A 16,702-nucleotide genomic window follows, 5' to 3' on the forward strand; every position below is an offset into this window, starting at 1 on the left:
TCCACTAATAGGTTGAAAGACCATTGGACATACCATCTAATGAGACCCATTTTGGACTGCATCTCGGGATCCGTCCTCTGAGGTTTGTCTCGGCAGACCTGGGATTTACTCTAGATCTAGATAGTCAGGGTCTAGGGAAATGGATGGGCTTGAATACAGCAAGGAGGACATCATTTCCTTAGACGGGGCTCAGACGACCAAGGCACCAGGACCCAGGAACTCAAGGCCTTGAAGGTTTTATTTGTGCCGTGTTAGCTCTCCCTCGGTTCCTAAGCGGGTCCCCTCCCCCAGGCCCTGCAGTCTCCTCCTGCAGGTTTACCGTTCCCATCGCCCTGGGCAGGAAGTCCGTCCACAGTAGGAGCTGCTCCTGAGCATCTGGGGAGGGTTCAACGTGCACACTGTGCAGACTCACGGTCCGCAGCAGTTCTCGGGTGTGGAGCTCCTGAGAATCTCCTTAGGCCCAGAACTGGCCAGGGCCGAACCTTGGGTTCTGAGCTCCTCCTTTGCTACAGTGTTTCCCACCTTTCTCCCGGCTGGGCCGGTTACAGGGGCTGGCCTCCTGCCTGGTCTCTAATTCTGAGACCGTTGCTCAGACTCTCCACCCAGCGGCTTCAGGAGCCCCGTCTTCTGATTGTGCCATTTTGCTCCTCTCTCCTGGAATCATACCTCGCTCTGCAACGTTCCCCTTAAACCAAGGGTCTAAAATCACACCACTTTCTAGTTCTCTTTGTTCTGAAGTGTTGCAGTGTAAAGAATCTCATGGTGGCTCAGGTTGGCGTGCTCAGAGTAGGACTTTGCTCAGAACACTGGGTGATGATAAGTCCCTTGACTGTTAAAGGAAACAAAGTCTGTAACCTTGTTTTCCGGTACTAATGTATCCGTGCTCACCAGCTTGCTTGTCCCCTTGCTCTCTCATATCTTCCCTTTTAGACTGTGAGTTTTCCTAGGCCTGTTCTGTTTGCGTTCTGGCCTGGTATTTATGTGAGCTCTAATATCTAGTCACTCCTGTTCACAGCAAAGCGTTTCTCCTCACCAAATGTACTGTGGACTCAAAGGCGACCTCAGCTGGGGCTTACCTGATGAGATATAAAATCAGATCGTAATTATTTTAAAATGGGCATTGGTGAATGAGAGTCGGATGGTGATGAATTTACTAATGTGTATTGTGTATCGGTATTAGTCTGCCTGACTGCTATAACAGAATACCACATATTAGGGGGCTTAAACCACAGAAACTTATTTTCTCATAGTTCTGGAGGTTGGAAGTTTGAGATTGGAGTGTAGCATGGTTGAGTTCTGGAGAGGGTTGTGTTCTTGCCTTGTAGAAAGCCACCTTCTTGCTGTGTCTTTGTGTGGAAGGGAGGGAGGGAGGGAGGGAGGGAGAGAGAAAGAAACAGCAAGCTCTCTGGTGTCTCTTTCTTAAAGGGCACTAATTTCATGCCTGGCTGGTGTGGCTAAGTGGTTGAGCATCAACCCATGCACCACGAGGTTGCTGGTTCAATTCCTGGTCAGGGCACATGCCCAGGTTGTGGGCCCAATCCCCAGTGGGGGGCAGGCAGGAGGTAGCCAATCAATATTCTCTCTCATCGATATCTCTATCTTCCTCTCTCCCTAAACTCAATAAAGAAAAATTATCAAAGGGCACTAATCCCATTCCATCATGGAGAACCACCCCCACCCCAACGACCTCATCAAAATGGAATTATATCCCAAAGGACTCATCTCCAGATAATGTAGTTAGGGCTTTCGCATAATAATTTTAGGGGGACACAGTTCAGTCCATAATGGCATTTCTGAAAGAGGACTATGGTGACAGCCATGTCTTGACCAACTCTTCAGGGAAGACCAGTTCTCCTGCTGCGGCGTGCATGTTAATACATGTAGGAAGAGGCAGGATTTCTACCGGGAGAATGTTCCCTGCACTCATGTCTGTTTGAAGGATAATCTTTATCAGAATCCAAAGTGGACTGGGGACCCGACCAGGAAAGACTGTTTCTCTAGAGAGGAAAAGAATATTTTATTTTAGTAAATTGCTCCATTTTGGATTTAGGTTGAAAGGCAGAAGAGTAGGTCCAAACATTGGCCTTGATTACTATTGAACTGACAGGGGGGTGAAGACCAGTGACATCTGAGAAGGTTTGTTTAATACTTTAAACCTGGATCAAGCTACCAAGATGCAATTTTCTTATAATTTACTCTATCAGGATATACATAATGCCTTGGAATGACTTCCTGGGTAGTTTATTTAATGAGTTTGCTTCTACTACCATTGTGTGAAACTTAGACATCACTGGAGAATTCGTGGTGCTGAGAAGTAGAACCGAGTTTGAGGTGGGATGCTATCATTGTGATAATGTCTTTGATTATTGTCATGAAGGTATTGACAAAAATTAATCTCAAGACAATGGTAGACCAGAAAGCACATTGAACTGATGTGAGATGTTCCATGAGTCTCAGAAAAATGGTCTTAACATTCTGATACAATTCTGGCATTTTTCTTTTATGGATATATATTTGTAAGATTGTGGAGGCGTTAGCCACAAATGCAAGTCAGGGGTTCTGACTCTGACACACCCTCCCAGTCCTCATCACTGGGGAGGACGTGGGTTAGAGCAGGGACCTAGTGTCAGAGAGTTCAGGAATCAGTCTGGCTCTGCTATTTATCAGCTATTATGACCTTGCGAAAGTTACATGAACTTATCTAATTAAGCTTTGGTGTCCTAACTTGGTGCTTGCGAGCCTGGGTTAAATAATGGAAAGAAAGAGCTGAATGTAGAGCTTGGCACCATTTCAAGCTCTACATATGATAGCTGTTATCAGATTGATAATTCATCAGTGCAGTGGCTGACCATACATGCTTGGGAAGAGTTTAGAAATCACTGTCCAGTCCGTTTGTTTCCACAGAATGCACTGCTGACTCGTGATAGCTACCTCTTCCTCTCCTCCTGCCAGTGGGTATCCATGCTTCTTGACTCTACTTTCTCAGAAGCCAGGGAACAAAAGTAGATCCATGCAGCTTGCCCCCTCTTTTCCTGCGATAAAGATGCCTGTTACAAAAGCCCCTGAAGTGGGATTCAAAGGAGAAGCAGCACATAGTCCCCTTTTTGGGGAACAATTAATTGATCATGATTAAGTATCGTTTAATTAGACCTGAAGATCCACACCAGGGCTTATTTTTACATACAATCCTAAACTGATGTAAGATGGAATCCATTCATTAAGATTTTTCAATCCAGCCTATTTAATTCCAAAATTAAATAAGGGTATGTTATTTAAATAAGGTTGCATTGTTTGAGTTGTTTTCAAGGCAGGGATTGCAGACACACATGGAGAAATATTTCTATGTATTGATATATCGAGCAGGTTGTGTCTGATGGAATAGTATCCCACAGAGAAGGAATTAACATCCAAGGTCTGGCTCCACGCAGAGAGCCTGTGCTTTCATTGGAACGTTCGAATAAAAGCAGTAGAGAGGATTTCACTCAGAGGATGAAGGAGCCTGGCCAGCCACCTCTAATAGTGGGCATTATGACTGAATCGGGCACAGTAGCCAGACCACAAGAGACGCAAAAGTGTTCGACTGTGGAAAGGGAAGGATAGTTCTGTTTCCCTCTGTCCTTTGCCTATTACTTTCCCCCATCCAGATGTGCGGCCTCAGATCAAAATTCTACTTCTGTTAGACTGCGTATGAATCTAATGAGACTCAATAGCTCCATTATGCATTATTTTCTCAACATCTGTTAGCCACAGTTCCTGAACTTAACTTTAAAGCTTATTCCTTTGCCATTAAAGTCGTATCCATTTGCAATTTTTTTCATAACCCAATAAAATCACCCTTTGGCAGCCCAAGTTTAAGTTACTTTCTGTTTGCCTGAGGCTGGCTCTGCCCACAAGCTGAGTGGTCAGCGGAAGCGATAACAGGCTGTGCAGGACTGAATCCCTGTAATCGCCGCAAAACACTAGATGGCACAGCAGAGGCAGAAATGGATCAGGTGGAGCCCAGCCCTCACGCTCGGTGATTTAAATAATCCTGAGGGTTAAAAAGAGCAACATTTTAGGATATTCTTATACGTTCTTTTCTATGAACGTTCCTATTGTTTTGAGCTTTATCTTTGGCTCAGAACTGGGTGATGTAAGGTGCAATTCTTTCTAGCTTGAAGGCAAACAGTTAAAAACATTCTTGGTTGAGTAGTGCCTTTGTTTTTTTCTTTATTTTTATCACAGAAATCACACATATGCTTGCTATATGTATAATACATACATGCATGCAATATATATGTTTATATGCATGTATGGTTTATACACGTGTGTGCTATTTTTATGATGCCTTAGACACGTGCTGTCCTAGGACACTCGGGGGAACCCGCACCATGGCATGTGTAACTATGCGTGTGATTCTACTTATTGTTTTAATTATGTGACTGTATAGAGCTGAATTCGGAGAAATAGTTTTTTAGAGAAAACATCCAAACAGGAATTAATGTTATGTAATTTCTATTTTTTTCTCAGCTTGTAATGAGTATATGTATTCCAGGAAGTTTCATATATAGTGTGTTTATTAAACATAAGGTTAAGTTATTAGTTCCTTTAATGAAAAAATTAGTTCCTTTTATGAACAAAAGAGTATATTAAGCAAATACTGAATATTAAAGACTCCAGCTTAGTGCTGAGTACAGTAGGAAGATCATTAGCTTTAATTATAAAAGTTCTACTCTTTCATAGGAAACATTATACATATAAAACCATGGGCTAATCAATGGTTTGCTATTTAATAATTTCTCTAATTTAGTGGGGAAAAAATCTATAAAAAGGAAAATTACAGCTGGTCACACTAAAAAAAAACTTGTACAGAGAAAGCTGTCATGACTATCAAAATGTGAATATATTCTTATTTTAAAAACATAGATCTGGATTATTTGAGTTTTTTAGAAAGTTCTTTGGATAATTACTGATAACTTAAAACCTGTAGAAGCTGTTTAATATATGGAGAAAATACCATCTACCTGGAAGGATTGTTTTGAGAACTAGAGATAATGCATATAAATGTATATAAATTCAAACAACCTCAGGCTTCCCAAATTAACAACTTGATTGCTGAATTAGGTAATTAAGAAATAAATAAAATTAACCAGAAACACAGAACTATAATATTGAAATAAAAGAGATGTAGAGAGCCCGGCCGGTGTGGCTCAGTATGAGCGTCAACCCACGCACCGAGAGGTTGCTGGTTCGATTCCCAGTCAGGGCACACGCCCAGGTTGTGGGTCGAATCCCCAGTGGGGGGCATGCAGGGGGCAGCCAATCAATGTTCTCTCTTATCAATGTTTCTATCTCTCGCTTTCTCTACCTTCTTCTCTCTCTAAAAATCAATAAAGAAAAAAAGCATTCAAACAAAACAAAGATGTGGAGAGGTCACACATTTCTGGTGGCCATCTGCAAAGAATCTACAGTTACTTTAAACTTTCCTATTTTGTTTTGGGAAAATGTGATTTCACAATAAATCATACAATTATGTGTAGCATAGTTATTTATTTCTAAAAATAATAGTTATTAAATATTTCGGGTGCAGGTATCACACTATACTGAAGAGAGCATGAGTTTTGACTTTCAGACATGAGTTCAAATTCCAGTCCCACTACTTACTAAGTAGTCTCGAATATTCATTTCTCAAGGGCTCATTTTCAACATGAGTTTAATACCTTTTTAAAAATATGTTTTTATTGATTTTTTTTTAAGAAAGAGAAAGGGAGAGAGAGGTAGAAATATCTATGTGAGAGAGACACATCAATCGGCTGCCTCCTGCACACACCCCACTGGGGATCAAGCCCACGACCTGGGCATGTGCCCTGGCCAGGAATCGAACTGGGTCCTCTCAGTTCATGGGATGATGCTCAATCCATTGAGCCACACCAGCCTGGCAGTTTAACTTTTTTTTTTTTTTTCTTTATTGATTTTCAGAGAGAGAGAGAGGAAGGGAGAGGGGTATAGAGATAGAAACATCAATGAGAGAGAACATTGATTGGCCGCCTCCTGCACGCCCCCCACTGGGGATTCAGCTCACAACCTGGGCATGTGCCCTGACTGGGAATCGAACTGGTGACCTCTTGGTGCATAGGTAGACACTCAACCACTGAGCCACACCAACCGAGGTTAACACCTTCTAATCAGACAATAGTGCTATGGTTAAACAGGATTTCTCAACCTCAGCACCTCAACACTTGACATTTGGGGCCAAATATTTCTTAGTTGTGGGGGCTGGTCTATATATTCATTAAAGAATGTTCAGCAACATTCCTAGGTTCTACCCACTAGATACCAATAGCACATTGTAACAGCCAAAAGTGTCTCCAGACATTGGCAAATGTCCCCTGGAGGGCAAAATGGCCTCCCATTCTGGTTGAGAACTACTGGTTTGTAATAATTCACTCTGTGTAAAACTGATTCAACACTAAAAGAATGATAACTGTTTTTACTTTTTAGCTGTGCAATCTCTCATAAGCTTTGACAGTAAAGACTTCATCAGAAATTGCCAGAGTTATCCAACTCATCTAATTTAGGGACCTTTATCTGAGATAAGAACCTAATGAGAATATTTTTATAAAGTTACTGGTTTATACCTGTGGGTTAACTCAATAAGTCATCCATTCAGTCGTCCATTAACTCAATCAATCACAAAGTGTAGGTGGTATTAAATCATCACTAGGGGCAAAATGATAGTAAATGTCACTTCTATGGAGACAAATCTCTGAAGGACACATATTAAATATAGGAAGTAATCAGACCTCTTTGTGGGCCCATCTACAGGATGCAGAGCGGCAAAGAAACCCTCTGTCTCTTGTTATACAGCAGTCACTCATTAGGCAGCTGTTTATTACACTGTAATTTCAATTCAGTATGTTAAGCCCTGTGGGGAATCAGTGCCCCTCCTAACGGCCTCTAATGGGGAAGACAGACAAATAAACCAACAATGCAGTGAGCTCTAAAATATGAACTACATTCTTTGGAGGGTCTCTGAACTCACTGGGAAAGTAAGGGAAATCTCCCTAGAGAAGGTGAAATCTGAGCTACGTGGTGAAAGTGGCACAGAATTGAGCAGGGTGGGAGTCAGGTAGAAAGGATATTCTGTATGCGCAGGAGCAAGTGGGTGGGGTGTAGAGACTGTGGCATGTTTGCTTTCTTTAAGGAAATCAATGAATTAGGTGAGCGTGTGAGAGAATGGGCAAGGGTGAGTTCGTGAAATTCTTCCCACACATTTTAAGGAGGTTCCAGTTTATCAGGAAATCTCTAGTAGCAATGGAATCATTATACGCTGAGGTGTGTTTTCATTTTATTTCACTCTGGTGCTGTATGTAGGAAGGACAGGAAGGGGAAAGCAAGTGTAAAAACAGCACACTACTTCGAGGTTATCCAGATAAATGAGAAAAACTTTAAACTAAGGTAATGATGATAAGAACTGGAAAAGGCAGAACCGAAACACAGTCAGCAGGCAAACTTGGGAGGGATTCTTTATTGGTTGCACAGAGGGAATGAGGAAAATAGATTGTGCTTAGAATAGTACTGTGCTTCTGATTTGGGTTGTTAGAGGGTGGTGATTTCAGTTTAAGAAGCAGGAAGTGGAAGGGAAGATGCTGAGTTTGAAGGGGGTGGGGATGTGGGGGCAGAGAGAGAGATGTTGGGTTCAGTCTTGGCCATGAGTATGAGCTGCTAGTGGGACATCTGAGTGGAGAGTTTATTGATGGATGGCACAGGTTTAGAACTAAGGGAGGAATTCGGTCTGGAGATAGAGATACTCTAGGAATTTTCAGGATGTGGACAATAATGGATGAGTTCATCCAAAGAGTACAGATTGAGACTTGGACCAAAGACAAATCATGGGCAATATGAATACTTAGGGTCAGAAGAGAAAACAGAACCCCCAGCGTAGACTGAGAAGGATGAGGGTAGAAGAGAGTCGCTTCCCCTGAAAAAGTAGAGTCAGAATCCAAGAGGAGGAAACAATGATGAGAGAGGCTCAGTGGAAGGAAGCCCACTGACCTGACATGCTCATTAGGACAGTTTCAATGAGGGATCATAGTGGGGTTAGGAGCGGTGGGGGAGTCTGGGGGCAAAATATGGATAGTGTCTTCCAACAGTTTGTATGTTGGGTACCTTTAGCTGGGGTCTTTCCTTTTGTTGCATCCACATGCTCCATCAGTCCCTGCTTTCTTATAGAAGATAGAAAATGGAGTCAGAGACCGGAGGTCTCAGTGACTTGAAATAATAAACATGCTGGCATTAGGAGACAGAGAAAAGGGAGAGCAAACCATGCGTTTTGGTACCATCCAGTGCTAATAGCAACAGAATAATTGTTTGAAGGTTGACCAACACGAGTGTCGGGCACAGAGACATCAGGAATGTGAAGATCTGTGTGGTAGAGCCCATAGCAACTGATGCAGGCTGGTAAACTCCCAAGATGTCAGTTTAGAAGCAGAAATTTCTAGAGAATTAAAGAATGATACATCTTGTTGCTTGTAATGTGAAACACTTCAGCGTTAAGTGTTGTGTGTGTGTGTGTGCTCAGATTTCATCCGCAGAGTGAGGGTGCCATGTGGTGAGTTGAAATCTGAAATAACCAAATATGGGCTACACATGCGGGGGTGGGGCCAGGCTGGCCCGCACTTGAAAGCCTCTAATCAAATCCCCTCTTCGGAGGTGTCTAATCCCAGCTCTCAGCTCTCTTCAGCTCAGATCAGCACCAGATGGCATGGTAATTAGCGCACTGGATGGAGAAATGTTTTTTCATTGATAAAATTAGTTATGTTCAAGATGTGTATGTGTGATTGGCTAGGTATGTTGAGCTGGGGCTCCTGCGTGGACAGGATTTCAGAACAGAGTGAACTAGATCGCCTGCACCCCTTGATATTGGTCCCTCGGTTTTGGTTTCAAACCCATCTGGTGTGAATACACTCATCTGAGAGTTTTTTTTTTTTTTTTTTTGCCTGACTCCTACTAAGGTAGCTGAATCCTGTCTCTAGCGTATTGTGTTTTTTTTTTTTTTTCTTTCCTGCCTGACATTAACCTTTTATGAATGATGCTGATAAATACCTGAAACCTGGTACTTCATTGAACCTACGGAACTAATTGCATTAGTGTTTTTGTGGCTTCCTACAGTTAAATAAATGTATGTGTGCGTGGCAGGATTTGGTCTGAAACATTCATTGATGCCGTTATTATACTCAACATCAAAGCTGCCGGTGAGGAGACTGATTAAAGCCACCGATATCGACTCCAAATAATCCAGTAATTGTGAATTACCAAACCGGGTCAGTTTCCAGCCGTCTGATACTCATTCCTGTGTATGGGACAATGTAAAATTGCTGATTACTTCAGGAATATAGGTCCCTGAGAAAATGTTGATAAGTCAATGGCTGAGCTTCGATTTTCTTATATAATAAGTTAAAAAAGAACATTCACCTCATGAGTAATAATAGCTAATGTTTTCTGAACACTGTTATGAGAATTTATATATACATGTTTGCATGCAATCTCCACATCACCTTATAAAATAGTTCAAACTATTGTCTCTAGTTTTTGGGTGAGAGCATCGAGGTCCAGTGAGGTTAAGTAAGTATCTCATGTGTTCAAGGTCGCACGACTGGTGAGTAATAGGCCTGAGATTATGAGCTCCAACAGTCTAGTTCTAGAGACCATGCCCTTAAACACAACCTTCTTTTAACTCTCTAGGTTAAATGAGACAACTTATGGGACAAATACTTGTTAATATTGGTCAAATCTGAATTGGTCCTAGAATGGACATTCATTTGTGAATGAATCAAGTATTCACGTGCAGCGTATAAGTCACTAGAAACTCACTCAGATAAACTTAAAGAGAAGTTATTTATGCAATAACGAATACTTTCTAGTTAGGCCTCACTGTGTAACCTTATCACGTATGTGTTACATCCAGATTTTACTTTGGCTTTAATATCTTTAATAGACCTATTAAAACTTTGTTCTTGAACACAGTATACAATAGTTGAAAAATTCTTCAGGTATTTTAATAAAACTTCCTCACTCAGCAATGACTTTTAGTCCAAAAAATTTTCCAGATCTATTAAGGAGAAAAAAAAAAATCAACTTACCTTTTAGTTAGAAGTTTCTACAAAGCTATCCTGATTTTTCCACTAATTGTCAATCGGACCTTGAAAAGTATAATTGGAAACAAGGCTATTTTTGTCTGTATACTACCTTCACATACTAATTTTTACTGACTGAAGTATTTTCTTGGCTAAGTTTCATTGGAACTAGGCAAGAGATTAAAGAGCTTGCTTTTTCCCTTTTCTTTATTTTATTTTTTGCATGAAAAATACAATTTTTTTTTAGATAAGCCTCTGAGATTAAAAAAAAAAAACACAACAAAAGCTGCAGAGGGAGTTAAGACATTGAATTCTCAGATTTAGGGTCCCACATTGTGTTCATGTCACCCAGTGTCATCTCAAGAGAATGGCCAGGGGAGTATGGAGGAGAAATGAAGTTTCATTCTGAGTTTTAGAAGCAGGAGGAGAGAATGTTTGTTCCATGTGTTCATGAGTTGGAAAGCAGAGGATGGTCTGTTTGTCATTAATATTAACGTGAATTAATGTTGCTTACTTCCCAGCAGAGCCTACATGATAGAAGGACAGGGTGGGCCCAGCTCAGTCCCCAGGGAGACGGGGAACAGTCCCAAGGAGTTCTAGGCCCAGCATTTAAAGAAAGTAAACAGGGACGAAACGGCAAAGCCTATGAGAACCAGGGGCGGGGGGGGAGGGGTGTGTTCACTCTTTCCAGGGTGCAGTTCGGGGATGTCTCTGTTGAGGAAGACAGGCAGGAACATCTTTAATCAGCAGAGTGGATGGGTTTTCTGCGTAAACGGAAGTGACTTGCTGATTTTGTTTGGCGTCGTTTTAATAAGGCACTAAATATCGTGATTATCTCAGTTTTATAAAGCAGGATTCTAAAAATATGTTTTTTCTTCGTATGCAGGAATCCGTTGTGTTAAATTTTATAAATCAACAAGGAGAACATCTCTGCAACAAAGAAGTCACTTAAAGACTCTGCATCCAGCTCGTTTTAAATTGTAGAAATGCAAAGAAGCAGTAACTTGAACAGTATATACTGTCTTAATGATAGCTAACATTTGTGAGCATAGTCACTGTAGGCTAGCTGTTGTTTGTAACTTCACAGGAGTTATTTTATTCAATCAAAACGACCTTATTAATGTCCTCACTTTACATCGGAGGAAACTGAATCTGGTGGTTAATATTCGCACGATCTCACACCTGCGTGGTGAAATGGGGACGTAAGCGAACACACACCACCACTCTCCCTTCGGATCGCGTTCTTTCGGAGCCAGACAAGCCTTTGTGAACTTGCGCTATGTTCTCCCACAGGGTGTGGAGCCGATGACCCCCCTCAGCAGCGTTTGTAGCCGAGGGAGACCGAGCGCCACACTTGTATTAGGAGCTGGTCACTTCCTTTCTACGGCCTGTGTAATGTATCAAGTAGAAACTTGACTTGTCAAATGTATTTAGTAAAAAAAAATGCTGTTGGGGGATTATTACAGATTCTTTAACCTAGTCATTCTAGAATGGAAGCAGATTGTGTAACTCTGTCTACTGAGCAATAAAACTCTCAATAGACTCTGCATAGGAAATTGAGTAATGATTAGTGCTTTTGAAAAGTGTTTTCTTCAAAAGGTCCAAGAGTGAAAGTGGACTGGGGGTGGAAAAAGGGTTGTGAGTGGCCATGTGATATGCTCTGGGGCTTTTTGGACTGTCAAGAGGTATAGCTCCTACTGTTCAGAGCTCTTTATTTTGATTTCTTCAAATAGAGTGAAAACCTCCCTTCACACTGACATCAACCTCTTTGCTCTGTGTGCAAATAAAACAATCAAAGATATTTGTGAGTAGAATAAAGAACGCTGACAGTGTTTAATATTCACTAATTTTCAAATTTAGTATTTACTGAGTGCTTACTCTTTATCAGAAGCTAGCTAGACAGTTTAAATCTATTAACTTTTAAAAATCTTTATAACAATTTAGGATATAGGTACTATATTAATCCTTATTCTATTGTATTTATTTTTGGTTAACTCTTACCTGAGGATACTTTTCCCATTGATTTTTAGAGAGTGGAAGGAGTGGGGGGAGGGAGAGACAGAGCGAGATTGAGAAAGAGACACATTGACTGGTTCCCTCCTCCATGCACCCGGACTGGGGCCAGGAATCAAACCTGCAACCCAAGTACATGCCCTTGACCGGGAATGAAACTCAAGACCCTCGTTGCACAGGCCGACACTCTAACCACTGACCCACACCAGCCAGGGCGCTCCTTAGTTTAAGAAGACAAAAACCACAGCACAAAACTTCCCAAGATCATAAAATTACTAAGAAAGAAATTGCCTCTGATTCACAGGCAACAGCACAGCTTTCTGCTATTTCCCCAGGGCCGTGTTAATGCTCCTGCCCTTTTTCATAACATAGTCCAAAGGATCTGGACTCTCTGGACATTGTACAGAACATCTTACTATGTCTTATTGGTCTACTACATTGATGATATCATCATAGTTGAGCCAAATGAGCAAGAAAAGGCAAGTGCATTGGAAGGCTTTGTAGGCAGAAGGAAGGAGTTGAACCCAATGAAGATTCAAGTGGCCCACCACATTAGTAAAGTTTTTCAGAATCTAACAGACTGGGCCATGGTGTCATAGCCTCTCCAAAGTAAAGAACAGGTCATTTGCACCTTCTCTGCCCGGAGAAAGAGAACAATGCTTGGTAAACACCTTGACCACTTTCGGCTCTAGTCATCCTGCTGGCAGAGCTAATGACCCCGACCATCAGGAAGAGGCAGGGCTGCTGCTGGACAACACGGGCAGGAATCATACGTTTGTACTTGGATGATCTATTTGGACATCTGGTGTTCCCATGCCCCTCGGCGTAGCCTGAGAAGACCACAGTAAGAGGGATTCGGACCCACAGAGATGAAGGTCTGCTCATTCTACAAGGCAGTCCCTCTGGTCTCTGCTCCTCCTGTCTCACGTGGAAGTGGCCAGGGAACATGAGGGAACCATGTAAGTTCCTCCTGAATTTTGGAGAAGGGGGATGTTGGAAAGGAACTCTGCAAACTCCCTGGAAAGCAGACGATTGCCTGTTTGTCATTAGAATCAGCATGGATCAGAGCTACCAGCCAAGGATGAGGGGAGTCTGGGAAGGGCAGTAGAAGGAGGATGCTGAATGACATGTACATCCCTCAAGGCAGCAATAGTGGAGGCTGTTGTCCATTCCACCAGCACATCCTTTGTGAGTTGTCCGAGAAAACAAGAACAATCAGAGCGTGGTGAAAACCCCTTCCAGAGGGGTGAACTCACTGTGAGAAGGAGTGAATCCGAGAAGTGCCAGGGGTAGACGGTCGTGGGTTCTGGGTTCTGGGCGCAGATTCCCAAGCTGATGTTCACACTGCTCCCCTCGCTGATGCTTGCACTCAGCCCTGGCGCTGCCTGGTCACGGCAGTTCGTCTCTGCTTCACAGTGTTTGGGGCCTAAGCCAGGGAGACTTGAAGATGGGTCATGGTTCTGTTGCTGGGGTTCGGGTCCATCTGGGGGCATCTACTCTCATGAGTCTGGCAGACAATGCTGGTTGTTGAACCGTCCACGGGAACAACTGCCCTGTGGCCTCTTCACGTGATCTCCCAGAAGCCTCTGGTCTGGAGATCACAGCACAGTACGTGCGTGTCAAGAGCGACCATCCCGAGAGGACGAGGCAGAAGTGCCTGGCATGTTGCTGTCTAGTTCCAGAAGCCACATGCCATCGTTTCTGCTGGACTCTAGTCATCAGCGCTCACAAAAGTCCACTCTGCTTCAAGGGGGAAGGATATAGACCCCACCACTTGCTGGAAGTGATGTCGCGTTGAAGACCAGGGGCATGTGAACTATTGTACCCATCTTCGGAAAGTACAATCTACCACATCAGGGAGGGGAGAGCAACTCCTGTACGTCCCACCTTCTCCAGCACATGCCTGACGCCTGCATTTGCTTGGAACACCGTTAACAAAGCAGGTCCCTGGCAAAAACAGAAACAAAACAGAAGGTGAAACCGCTAAACTCTTCTTGCTGCTTATGAAGTCCAGATTCCTAAGGCAGCATTCAAGAGCCTGCAAAATCAGACACAATCTCTTTACCCTTTCCTGTTACGTTCAGACATAGACTGTAGCTTCGGACCAGTTTACATAATTCATCATTGTCATGACGGGTCCGGAGCTTTTCACTATTGTATCTTTGTACATGCTTTATTCCTACTCTCAGAATCCCCCCGTAGACATGCCTCCAATGTTTGCCTAATAAAATGCTACTCAGCTTTTATTTTATTTATTTATGTTTTTAATTTTGTTTTTTCATATATCTTCAGATAGAGCAGGAGGGAGAGAGGGGGAAAGGGAGAGAGAGAAACATCATGTGAGAGAGAGACACCAACTGGTTGCCACTCACACAACCCCAACCGGGGTGGGGACAAACGTGCCCTGAGTGGGAACCGAACCCGGGTCTCTCTGGACCACAGGCTGATGCTCTAACCGCTGAGCCAAACCAGCCAGGGTGCTACTCAGCTTTTAAAACCTTTCTTTCCTTCATGCTCAAACCAGGAGTGATTACTCTTTTCTCCTTTCAAGCCTGCTACAGCTCTGCTTCCTTACCGATCACGGGTGTTTATCACGCTGTGCTGACCTGGGTTATTTTGGGGACGGGCAATGCTCTCTTGCGATTTGGTTTATTAGTTAATGTTACTCCCTGTAAAAGAGGATGTCTTTTCTAAGCAAAATGCAGAGGAGAGGCCATACCTTTCTCTAACCATATTGCTAAAAAAACCAAAGTACTGTGTGCTATTTAATTATTTCCAGATTTCAAAATATTCAAAGGGATAACTCATCTCTGATTGTGTTTCCAGGACACCCAGAGCAGTCATAGAGAGACACACAAACTACGTGACAATGTCGATGAGCCGCAGAGTGACCGTCATGGAGGAACACTGGTTGAAATTAGTGACAGAGATTGGCTTCCAGGGGAGAATTTTCAAATGTATCATATATAGTTATTCAGATGTATCATGCACATGTACGCATAAAAACATTTCTTCAATGTTATAACACTTTTTGAGGAACGTGCATTTAAACTGTGAAGGTTTCTGTGTGGCTTTAATGTTGCGAACAGGCTTGTGGCTCTCTAAGAAGCGTCTGTCGCAAGGCCCGTAGGTTTGCGTGTGCGCCCTCGGAGCTTATGGGCCGGGCGCCCCCTCCAAGAACCACCACTTGCTCGTAGAGAGGTCCGCGGGCTGCCCCGTGGCTCAGCCGGGCTCTGCCTTGGACTCTGCCTTGGCCTGAGGGAGGACTGGCCGCTGCAGGGCCAGGAAGTCTTTGTCTCGGGGCTTTTGAATTCAGGACTGAAAGAGAGCGAGCCAGTCCTGTTTGGGGCCTGGACGATGGGGAGACTCCCACACTCACACCATGTCCAGTGGAAGGGAACTGGTTTTCCCAAGAAAGAGAAGGATGAGGCTACGAGGGGAGAAAGGGAATGAGTCCTACGAGTGTTTGAGGCCTAGGACCTCGCCGCCTCCGAGTCCACTCACGTTCCTGACCTTAGGTTCCCTGTGACATTCCTTATGCCTTACAAACATCCTCCCCTCTCCTCGGTCTAGTTCTCCCCCCACCACTTACAACCCCAAGTATTCCAATGAAAGTGCCATAGAGTCTCTTCGTCCCGGCATCTTATGGGATCAGTGTTACATGAACTCGTTTTGGATGACGTGGCTCTCCAGTGGTGAGAACCAGAGGAGGGGCTTCTCCGAAGCTCAGCCCGCGACAGATCGCGCCGAGTCTGGTTTCTCTGAATTGTAGCACATTCTCGGTTTTAATATTTACATGGACATGTTTTGAAACATAGTCATAACATTTCGGAGCTGCAGTGGCCCTTGGAAATAATATTACTGGACTTCTAAGTTATACGTAAAAAGAAGTGGAGGTCCAGAGAGGTCCATGTTGAATCCCAGAGCATACAGGCGAAGCAATGAGCTCATTCACATGTGTTCTGTACCTTGCAATCCTGTCCCTGTACAAAGACAGCTCAGGGAACCCTGACTTTCCCTGAACCCTCGTTTCCTGCTCCACACCAGCTGGATGGTGGTGACAGCTGCAGCGGTCACTGTAGTCACAGATGTGTTGAGGTAGCAGAGCTGCCCAGGCGCAGGGCCTGGACAACCTCAGGGAGCAGACCTCATCACCTGTCCTGGAATTTTGCACGAGAGAGAAATAGGCTTGTGCTCCCAGCCACCGTGCTCTGGCCCTCTTTGTTACAGCATCTTATCTTATACGCTAACTCATACACCTCTAAAAGCAAACTCCCATGAGCACGTTGTAAGATTGAAACAGGTAAACGGAAGAAGCAATGAGTACATAATAATGTAGCTGCCATTTTCATTTTCCCTGAAGAACTGGCCTCCTTTGTAATTGGCCCCGAACTCTGTTCTTGGTTTCTGAGCTCATCTCTGTGTGTTTTCCTCAGTACATCATTTTACCCATGTCAATAAAGTGTGGCCACCCCACTCGAAGCCCATAGATATGGGCAGCCTGGTTGGAGTCAGAGTCCTAGTTGTCTAGGAAGTAAATACATGGGTTTGTAGAGGTGGTACCTGAATCCACA

This window comes from Molossus molossus, unplaced genomic scaffold (genome assembly GCF_014108415.1).
Source record: "Molossus molossus isolate mMolMol1 unplaced genomic scaffold, mMolMol1.p scaffold_m16_p_4, whole genome shotgun sequence".
Taxonomy (NCBI): domain Eukaryota; kingdom Metazoa; phylum Chordata; class Mammalia; order Chiroptera; family Molossidae; genus Molossus; species Molossus molossus.